A 10,974-nucleotide genomic window follows, 5' to 3' on the forward strand; every position below is an offset into this window, starting at 1 on the left:
AAAAAAAAAAAAAAAAAAGAAAAAGAAAAAAAAGAAAGGATTACCTGAGCCCAGTGGTTCGAGACCAGCCTGGGCAACTTGGTGAAACCTCATCTCTACAATATATCAAAAAACTAGCCGGACATGGTTGTGTGCACCTGTAGTTCCAGCTACTTGGAAGGCTGAAGCAGAAGGATCACCTGAGCCCAGCAGGTTGATGCTGGGTTGGCTGTGAGCGTGCCACTGCACTCCAGCCTGGGCGACAGAGTGAAACTCTGACTCAAAAAATAAATAATAAATAAATAATTAATAAACATACATACACATATACATATACACATATATATAGTTGGATACGGTGGTGTGTGCCTGTGATCCTAGCCACTTGGGAAGCTGAAGTGGAAGGGTCACTTGGGCCCAGGAGCTTGAAGCTATATGAGCTATGATTGTTCCCACTATACTCCAGCCTGGGCAAAATTGAAATACAAGATCTACATAAATGTGTTTATTGATCACAATGTAAAATTAAAATGTATTTCTATTTATTGTTGTGAGCTATGCTATTACTAAAAGAGTTTGAAAGCCACTGTTGTAATGAAAGAATGCAGGAGAGAAAAGGTAAGTACAGCTTGCTATGAGTGCTTCCTGAACAGTGATGCAAATTATCTGCTCTTGTTGAACGGTAATGGAAGGAACAATTGAGGACTGGGGACATCAGGACAAGTTCAAGTGGAAAAGAATATTTGAGCTGGACTTGATTTCATAAGGTATTATTATCTGGAAAAAGACATTATCAGATGAGAGAGCGAATATACAAAGGCATGAGCATGCAGGGAACACTTTGGAAAATGGGAGCAATCTAACAGGCCTAGGAGAATGAAAATAAGTTAGCACCAGATTGAGAAGGCCTTGACTGCAATGCCAAAGCTTTTGGACTTTATGCTAAAGGTAGTAGGAGAGGAATTTAGAGGATACAACTAATAGTTTAGAATATAGCACTGGCATTAATGAGAAGGGTAGATTGAGCAAGAGATTAGAGACCTGCAGAGAGTAAGAGACTAAATTGTTTTTTTGGCCTTGTATCCAATCTACTGTATTCTGGTGACAATATTCTGATGTCCTTTAAGGAGCCTCTTTTTCCTGTGTAAGTCAAAATTATTTTTCTCAAGAGACAGAAAAAACAGACAAAACTTTGGCTTATGAGAGAGAGAGAATATATTCAGATGGCTGTTGCATCTCTAGAGGGTAAAGAAAGAAAGTGAACTTCTTGGGGACAGAGTAAAATGAACTTGATGAATGCTTGGATAAGTGAGGGGTGAGTTTTGAGCCACACAATTGCTCCCACTTCACCTCTTTGAGTATAAATTCCCTACTTAGGCTGCCTGTTTGTTTGGTTTTTTTTTTTGAGTTGGAGTCTCACTCTGTCGCCCAGACTGGAGTGCAGTGGCCGCTCCCGGCCACCGCAGCCTCGACCTGCTGGGCTCCGGCGATCCTTCCGCCTCAGCCTTCCAAGTAACTGGAGCTACAGGCGCACGCTACCACGCCCGGCTAATTTTTTGATTTATTGTAGAGATGAGGTCTCGCCAAGTTGCCCAGGTGGGTCTCGAACCCGCGGGCTCAGGCAATCCACTCACCTCAGCCTCCCAAAGGTGTGAGATTACAGGCTGAGCCACCAAGCCCGGCTTAGGCTACTTGTTTTATTTTCCTCAATTAGATTACCCTATGAAGATAAATCTTCAAGTATCATGATTTCAAAATGAAGGGAAAATAGGTTTTAGTAATATAGACTACTAAGCATGGTCACCATGCATCATGAAATCTTTTCAAGTAAGTCATTACAAAGAAATACCACTTCCTTTTTTTTTTTTGAGTTGGAGTCTCACTTTGTCATCCAGGCTGGAGTGTGGTGGCACACTTATGGCCACCGCAGCTCCACCTACTGGGCTCAGGCAATCCTTCCACCTCAGCCTTCCAAGTAGCTAGAAACACAGGCGTGTGCCACCACATCCAGATTTCTTAAAATTTATTTATTGTAGAGATGAGGTCTTGCCAAATTCCCTGAGCTGGTCTCGAACCCCTGGACTAAGGCAATCTTCTCACCTCTGCCTCCCAAAGTGCTAGGATTATAGGCATGAGCCACTGTGCTCAGCCTCACTTCCTTCATTTCAGGAAGACAAGACATCTTTATGGTTAAGATGGAGAGATGTGTGTTTAGATTATTGCAGAGAAAGGTTAGTGCTGATTAATGGCATGGTAACTAATGTTGAGAAAGTTCTCAAGAAACACATTACAGAATTTTTCCCTCTTTGTCCAGTCCTGAGTAATATTTTTATCAATATTTTGAGTTAGGATACTTATTACACTTAGGGAAGATACAAAACATAGATCTGAGGGTGATAGATTACAGAATAATTTTCAACATCATCTCATGAATTGTAGTGACTATAAAAAGATGATAATTGACTGCAAGAAAATAAAGTACAGGCCTGATGTGGTGACTCACGCCTATAAACCCAGCACTTTGGGAGGCCAAGGTAAGAGGATTGTCTGAGCCCACGGGTTCAAGACCAGCCCAGGCAACTTGGTGAGACCTTATCTCTACAATAAATCAGAAAATTAGCCGGGCATGGTGGCGCATGCCTGTAGTTCCAGCTACTTGAAAGGCTGAGGCAGAAAGATTGCCTGAGCCCAACAGGTCAAGGCTGCGGTGGCCATGAGTAGCATGCCACTGCACTCCAGCATGGGTGACAGAGTGAGATGAGACTCCAACTCAAAAAATAAAAATAGAGTACAGTATCTTTGTTCATAAAAATCATTTGAAGCCGGGCTCGGTGGCTCAGCCTGTAATCCCACGCCTTTGGGAGGCTGAGGTGAGTGGATTGCCTGAGCCCGCGGGTTCAAGACCCACCTGGGCAGCGAGACTTCATCTCTGCAATTAAAAAAAAAAAATCAAAAAGTCAGCCGGGCATGGTAGCACATGCCTGTAATTCCGGCTACTTGAAAGGCTGAGGCGGCAAGAGCCCAGCAGGTCGAGGCTGCGGTGGCCGGGAGCGGCCACTGCACTCCAGTCTGGGTGACAGAGTGAGACTCCAACTCAAAAAAATAAAAAATAAAAAAAATCATTTGAAAAGGGCTATGATTTGGGACATTTGGCTTGACCTGATAATGTGACAGTAAATTATGGATATTCATGCAGTGCGAGCAGCACCAAAAAAATGTAGCAAAACATGTTAATATCCAAGTCACAGAGGCTCACAAACCTGTGTTAGTCAGTTCAAGATTTCTGAATGTGTTCAAATATAAATACCACATTTTAAAAAGCTACCACACATAACAAATTAGAATTCATGAGGAGACATCCAGGAAGGGTGTGGAAACCATATTATCTGAAGGAATGATGTGAGAACTAGGTCTGCCTAGCCTGCAGAAGAGAAATTGCTAAAGGGTTGTTGTGTAGAGGAGAGAATAGGTTCATTCCATGTTGCTTTGGAGTTCAGATTAAAAACCATTGGGAGGGCTATTACTGGGAGGAAGATTTTGGCTCAGCATAAGCAAGGACTGTTTTGGATATTGGAACTGAGCCACGGTGGACAGGACTTCCTGGTGAGGTGAGCTCTACATCACTGGAAGCATTCAGTCAGAAAACAATGGCCACCTGTCAAGGATGCTGTAAAAGGAACTACTGAGGAGAGGAAGGCCTTATAGGAAGGTCCAACACTTAAACAGAACAGATCAACGTGTCTGTTTATACTTTTTTTTTTTTTTTTTGAGTTGGAGTCTCACTCTGTTGCCCAGGCTGGAGTGCAGTGCCACACTCACAGTCACCCCAGTGTCAACCTGCTGGGCTCCAGAGATCCTTCTGCCTCAGCCTTCCAAGTAGCCGGAACTATAGGTGCATGCTACCACGCCTGGCTAATTTTTTTGATTTATTGTAGAATACTTTTTAAATGGGCAGTGGCTCACATCTGTAATACTATAACTTTGGGAGGCTGAAACGAGAGGATTACTTGAGCCCAGAGTTACTTGAGCCCAAGACCAGTCTAGGCAATATAGCAAGACCTTGTCTTTACCAAAAAAAACCCCCAGAATATTAGCCCAGGGTGGTGGTGCATACCTGTAGTCCCAGCTACTCGGGAGGCTGAGGCAGAAGGATCACCTGAGCCCAGGAGGCTGAAGTTGCAGTGAGCCATGATCATGCCACTGCACTTCAGCCTGGGCAACAGAGTAAGACTCCAATTCAAAATGCATAAATAACATGACATGACATAATGTAACATAAAATAACATAACAACATAAAGGCTGGTCTTGCTGGATGTAGTGGGCACATACCTGTAATCCCAGCGCTTTGGAAGGCCAAGGCCGGAGGATCACTTAAATGCAGAAGTTTGAGACTGAAATGAGCCACGATCACAACAATGCACTCAAGACTGGGTGACAGAGTGAGACCTTGTCTCTTTTTTTTTTTTTTGTTTTTGAGTTGGAGTCTCACTCGGTCGCCCAGACTGGAGTGCAGTGGCCGCTCCCGGCCACCGCAGCCTCGACCTGCTGGGCTCCGGCGATCCTTCCGCCTCAGCCTTCCAAGTAGCTGGAACTACAGGTGTGCACTACCACGCCCAGCTAATTTTTGATTTATTGTAGAGATGAGATCTCGCCTGCCCAGGCGGGTCTCAAACCCGCGGGCTCAGGCAATCCACTCACCTCAGCCTCCCAAAGGCATGGGATTACAGGTTGAGCCACCGAGCCCGGTTGAGACCTTGTCTCTTAAAGAAAAAAATTTTGAAAAATGGCACTAAATAGACCATAAACCATGGAAAGGATAATTTGTTTATAGTATGAGGGTTGAAACAAGAAGGCAGTGTGTCACCTTGTTTGACCTCGACTGGTAAAGTTTGTGTAGGATGACTAAAAAAATTTCACCATGCTGTGCATGTTTGAAAATGACTACAAAAGAGCTGTGAGTATTGGTTTGGGGATTATGAATATATTTTAGCAATAGGTAAATTTGCAGACAGAATCTGTGAATAAATGAGGATTGACTATAGTTAAGGATTATGAAGAGAATGTTTTCAGTAAAACCCATCATGCCGGGCACATTGGCTCACGTCCGTAATCCCAGAGCTTTAGGAGGCAAAGGTGAGAGGATTGCCTGAGCCTAGGGGTTCAAGACCAGCCTGGGCAACTTGGCAAGACCTTGTCTCTACAATAAATCAAAAATTAGCTGGGCATAGTGGCATGCACTTGGAAGGCTGAGGCAGAAGGATCACCTGAGCCCAGCAGGTCGAGACTGCAGTAGCCACAAGCATGCCACTACACTGCAGCCTGGGTGATAGAGTGAGACTCTTAAAAAAAAAAACAAAAAAAAAAAAACCAGCAACAACAACAACAAAAATCAAAGCTGTACATAAAGCTTGATGAGGAAGATCACAGGAATATGTTTTTGAAGTAGAAGACTACCTGTAAATGAAATCAAGGATCCCACATTTAACTGGATAGGGCAACAAAAGCTTATCCCTCAGAGGAATGGTAATAGCTATCATTTATCAAGTTCCTACCAAGTGGCCTGTTTCAGGAAGACACTGTATAAAAGTTGTGTCATTGTCTCAGACTAAAAGGAGTAAATTTCATAGAACAGTTGTTAGCAAGTTACTTAAAATTTTTAGACAAAGCCTGGCTTTCCTTGTAATAAAACCAATTTCTGAAACAGAAAGTATGCACTTTTTGAATAATGGTTATATAATCAAACATTTAAGTGTACCAGGAAATACCAATTGGGATAATTTTACAAAGTCAATAATTAAATAATCCAAGGATCCCATTCCTCTAATTTGTCTGCCTTGGAAGTCAGCATTTTCTGGAAGCAAGACAAATTTGTAAGCATGGGAGAATTAAGCTAGTAATACAAAAGTTATAACCTCCCCCCACATTCCCTTCCCCAACACACACATTTTGTGTGTGAAGCACTGAGATAATGACATTTTCTGACTTTAGGGAAATTTAGTCAAAAAGTGGATCAGGGAAAGACTCCCCACCTGCCCCCACTGCCCTTACCGCCAGAACTGAGGCAGGAAAAGTGAGAGAATATCTCTGCCCCTGTGGATAAGTGTCCAAGGCTGCCTCAAAACCCAGCCACCCACATTCAGGAGCAGCACTTCCGGGAGTAAACACACAGGCTTCCTTTACTCACAGGAGTAGGAAGTGGGGGAGGAAGGAAGACCTTGTTCCACCTCTGGGGCACATTTTCCCATAGAAACAGTTCTGTTGTAGGTCACAGTTCTGTAGTCTCATAGTCAAGCTGCATATGGACTAAATGGCCTTCTAAGAGTTGGCCTGAGAACCTAATCAGTATTTATAACATGGATTCTCTGGGGAAAATGCATCTTCAGTTTCAAACAACCAAGTCAGAAATCACCTTTTGGGAACATAACGCAGTCACAGCAGGGACTGTCTGTACCTTCCTAGCTCAGAAATGCTGAGCCCACAGAGAAGGAAGGGTGTGTCTGGTAGATCCAGGTAAACAACTAAATGTTAATGAGGTTATTAATAAGTAATGATTTCACTTTATGCTCTTGGTGGTGGTAAGGGTCCGGTCCTTCAGATTCGCAGCTTAAGAACTTGATTGCAGGTTCAGCAGCGTTGGTTCGTCTTTGGCCACAAACTCATACCAAACAAGCTCAAAAGAGTAGGAACCTAAACCAGATGCCAACCCATTAGAAACACACAAATAGCTGTGCTGAGTTGAACTAATGATTCAACCAGGCCAGTGTTCTCTAACAATGATTGTGAACTTGTGTTTTATTCATTGTAAACTCTAGTGTTGAGCATACTACCTGAATATAGTGGCTTCTCAATAAATGTTGAAAATGAAAGGTAAGTAGGAATTTCCTTCAAATTTTCCCTTACTCAATTCTATTTTTTAAAGCAACTTTCTTCTTAAGAAATCTATTTAGGTCGGGCGCAGTTGCTCAAGTCTGTAATCCCAGCGTTTTGGGAAGTCGAGTCAGGAGGATTGCCTGAGACCAGGGATTCAAGACCAGCCTGGGTAACTTGGCGAGACGTCTTCTATACAAAAAATTAGCCGGGCATGGTGGCTCACGCCTGTAGTTCCAGCTACTTAGAAGGCTGAGGCAGAAGGATCGCCTGAGCCCAGCAGGTAGAAGCTGCAGTGGCCATGAGCATGCTACTGCACTCCAGCCTGGGCGGCAGAGTGAGACTCTGACTCAAAAAAAAAAAAAAGAAATCTATTTGATCATTTTAGTTACCCCTTTCTATGACCTGGTGCCTGGTGTCTCTACTAGATCCTTTTTTAAAGGTTTTCAGGTATTAAATCCATGATTCCAGGTATAGCTTCATTACCATTTTGTCAAATATAGGACAAAATAATGCTTTCAGATCTGTTTTCCTCATTCTTACCAAATGGCCTAGCGTTTTATTGTCATATGACTTTAAGAAACAGTCAACAATAACTTATGGTTCTCTTTCTTGGAATAAAGCATAGCTCCAAGCTCATCTTCTTTTAAGTGTATTTCAGAATAACTGTTCTAAATGCATTATCTCAAGTCAGTACAGAATGAAACTCATTTGCCATACTTTTTTTTGTCCACTCACATAGCTTTGTGCAATTTATCTTTTCTTCAATTTAGATCCATCTACTTGGTGTTTACTTCTGAGCTTCAGGCCATCTCAGCCCAGTGACTTCTCCTACCTGAGCTCACTTCCAGACAGATCATGAACGTTTTAAATAAGACAAGTCCCCGGCAGTAATCCTTGGGGGTTCCACTCTGAAACCAGAAAAATCCATCTGGCATCCTGACACCAACAGTAGTCAGTAGACCTGGGTGTTGGCCCCAGTTATTAGTTTGACTCCAGGCAAGTCATTTAATCTCAACCTTAAAATGGTATAAATAGCACCTGCCTCTCCTCCCTTACCAGGTCAGTCCAAGGATTACATGAAATATATGTGTGAAAGTACTCTGAAAATGCTAATAAATAAGGGGTATTAATATCTCCATCCAGAAGCTTGCCTGTCTAAACCATTGTTTCCTGAAGTTAAGGCAGATTTCTCTTCATTTATTAAATCCATTCAACAGATATTCTTTGAGTGCCTGTTTTATCCAAGATAGGACTTTCTCCTCGCTTTCTAGGTGACTTAGTTGGGGGGTGTTGTTGGGTTTTTTTACCAATGTTTAGTGCGTAGACTGGTAGAAATCTTTTAAAAAGTGTAACAGTCACTGCTTCCATGTTTATTTATCCCTCAACAAAATGAGGCTCAATTGTGAAACCTGAGACATGCTCAATCACGTTGCTACAAAGCAAGAAACCCAAGACATAATCTCTGCCTGCTGCTCACCACAGAAACCAGGAGTGCCTTCTATTCTCAGCCTAGAAGGGACAGAAGGGAAAGTTCAGAGGGGGCTTGTCATGGTGTGAACGTGCTCTCCCCAAAAACATGTGTTGGAAACTTAATCCCCAATGCAACTGTGTTGGGAGGTTGGGCCTAATGTGAGGTGTTTAGGTCATGAAGGCTTCACCCTTACGTAGAGTTCTACAATTTACACATTAAACCTTGAGGAAAAAAATAAACAAAACTCCCCAACTAAGCTACCAAGAAAGTGAGGGAGAAAGTCCTATCTTGGATAAAATAGGCACTTAAAGACTATCTGGTTAATGCCAATGATAAAAGGACTTCAAACTGTGAATTCAATCTCTTGCTCTCTCAAGAGCTCTGTTACCCTTCTGCCTTCTACCATAAGATGATGCAGCAAAAAGGCCTTCATTAGATGCGATCCTCTCAGACTTTCTACCTCCAAAACCATGAGCCCAAGATATTTCCTTTGTAAATTACCCAGTCTCGAGTATTCTGTTATAGCAGCATAAAATGGACTAAGACACAGTTACAGCTGGGGGGATACTGGGAAGGGCATCAAGAGTAACTATATAACCTTCAGAACCCAACAACCAGAATAGTAATAAATAGATGTACTCACATGAAAGTGACTGACAGCAGTCTCCTTTAATCTAGCCTGTAGTTCATTCTAGCAAAGAAGAATTTCTTCCACTTTTAGAAGCCTCTGAGGAAGGCTTATGGATACTGTTTCCAAAGGAAAAATTAAAGGTGAAGCATTCTTAGGAAAAAGGGGAAAAAACAAATTTGTGAAATGAGTTCTCTGTACAGCAGTTTATGAAGGAGTGAAAAGGAAGAGATTAAAATGGTTCTTTCCCTCCTCCCTCTGTGACTCAGATTAATCCTAAAAATAATCTTCATCCCGTATGGGAAGCTGAGGAAAGACTCACGTTTTCACGTTCCAAGTTTCATGATGGGCTTGAGGGAGAAAGGAACAAAAGGGAAAGGGAGATAGGAAACAGGAACCGTGAAAGGTAATCTGGAAGAGATTTCACCTACTCAGAAGCGATGAGGCAAAATCAAAGGCTAAGTGTGAAGGAATGGGCATTGTCCATTCTTGCCGCATTCTGAAGGCTTTTAAATTATATTTCATCAGCAAGGCTGAAGCCTCGATTTACCTGTCAGTCTTATCTCCCACTAGTTCTTCTGACCATCTGTATTTTACTCACCCAAATGAATTTTCACCTTTTCAACATCATGCTCCTTTCTTTGTATAAGCAATCAAGAGGCTCTTTTTCAGTCACACTTAATTTGTCTGTTCAGTTTTTTAAAAGACTATTTTAAAAGTATTCCAAACTTACATTTAGTTGCACACACAGCATAATGAATTTTACCTGAACAATGTGAGAGTCAGTTGCCAAGAAGATACCTATGATGGACATTGAGATGCTTTGACCAGATCCTGCTTCAAAGAAGCACTCGTAGCCCAGCTTTGGGGATTGTGCTCAGCACACAGCAGTCAGCTATCATTTCCTTCAGGGTTTGCCTCACCTGTAGAAAGTTATCTTGCCCAAGAAGATGTGCCTTTCCTGAGTAGACCAAATCCAATGACTGATCAAGGCAAAGATAGAAAGGCCTGGTGACTTTAGTCCTTTGCAGGACAACTTTGTTGGGCCATTTATGCTCAAAGACACCTTGTGTGTGCTTAGCTGAGGCTACCGGCCTGAGTCTCAGATCAACTTCTTCCTCTGACCAATCCTGTTTCTTTCCTCTCCCATTCACAGATGTTGATCCCAAGGGCTCTTCCTAATAAATACCCTGAAGTCTCTCAGAGTCTGCTTCCTGGAAAACCTAAACTGCCACAGTTGGAGCCAGAGAGGTCTGAGGTAAGAAGAGGTTTTAGAGGTAGGTCATTCACCACTCAGCTAGTAGGGAGGACCCTATCAATGGTGACAGATGGTGCACAGATAATCCTTGGCACGAGGGAGCAGTTATGTATTGAAACTTTCACCAGTGGTGAATTGGAATGGTATACCCGTGAAGGTCGAGCAATGTGTGGCAGAGATAGTAACTGTAAGGACAATGGAACTGGTTAGTTATTTCTTAGCCCTATTGAAGCTCTGGGAAAAGAAACCAAATGACTGAGAGAGTGACTAACAGTCAACTGAGAGCCAAGTGAGAGTTGTCGCCAGAGGGACTCTGTCAGCACATAAAGCACATGAAGAGATTTTCATGACCTGCAGTGGGAAGCAGAGAATGCCGAGGAAAAGACCCAGATTAAGCCGTCAGTGTAGCCAAACTCCAAAGAAGATTAAACTACCAACTAAATTAGGTCTTCTATACCAAGGACAAGGCTCTAGTTGGGAAAGAATGAGACTCTGACACATGAGGTAGGACCTCTGGGTTGATGTCCCTCAAAACTTGTATTCCCAGATCCCTCTTGATACTCTGAGTCTGTAGAAGAAAGTCACCCTTCACTACTAAGAACTACATGTTCCTCTTGCTTGAGGACAGTGCAAAGGCCCCTCACCCACAAGACAACATGTGATCCCTCAGGATCTGCCCCTACCTGTCCACTAAATCTATAACTAGGGTTACATTACAGCATAACCCAGCTGGGGACATGCTAGACCAGATAAGGGAAAAAAGAAAC

The 10,974-nt window shown here is 42.7% G+C and overlaps 1 protein-coding gene across 1 annotated transcript in view; it reads right to left on the minus strand.

Annotated features, from left to right (window-relative positions):
- MAPK6 (mitogen-activated protein kinase 6) overlaps nucleotides 1-9,160 on the minus strand; it is a 51,721-nt gene extending 42,561 nt beyond the window's left edge. The window contains exon 1 of the mRNA XM_021706207.1: nucleotides 8,965-9,160. The gene's annotated coding sequence lies outside the window, so the exon portion shown is untranslated. The remainder of the gene's footprint in view (nucleotides 1-8,964) is intronic.
- Nucleotides 9,161-10,974: the final 1,814 nt, after the last annotated feature.

Source organism: Carlito syrichta, unplaced genomic scaffold (genome assembly GCF_000164805.1).
Source record: "Carlito syrichta isolate Samal-C Ts95f unplaced genomic scaffold, Tarsius_syrichta-2.0.1 Scaffold315355, whole genome shotgun sequence".
Taxonomy (NCBI): Eukaryota; Metazoa; Chordata; class Mammalia; order Primates; family Tarsiidae; genus Carlito; species Carlito syrichta.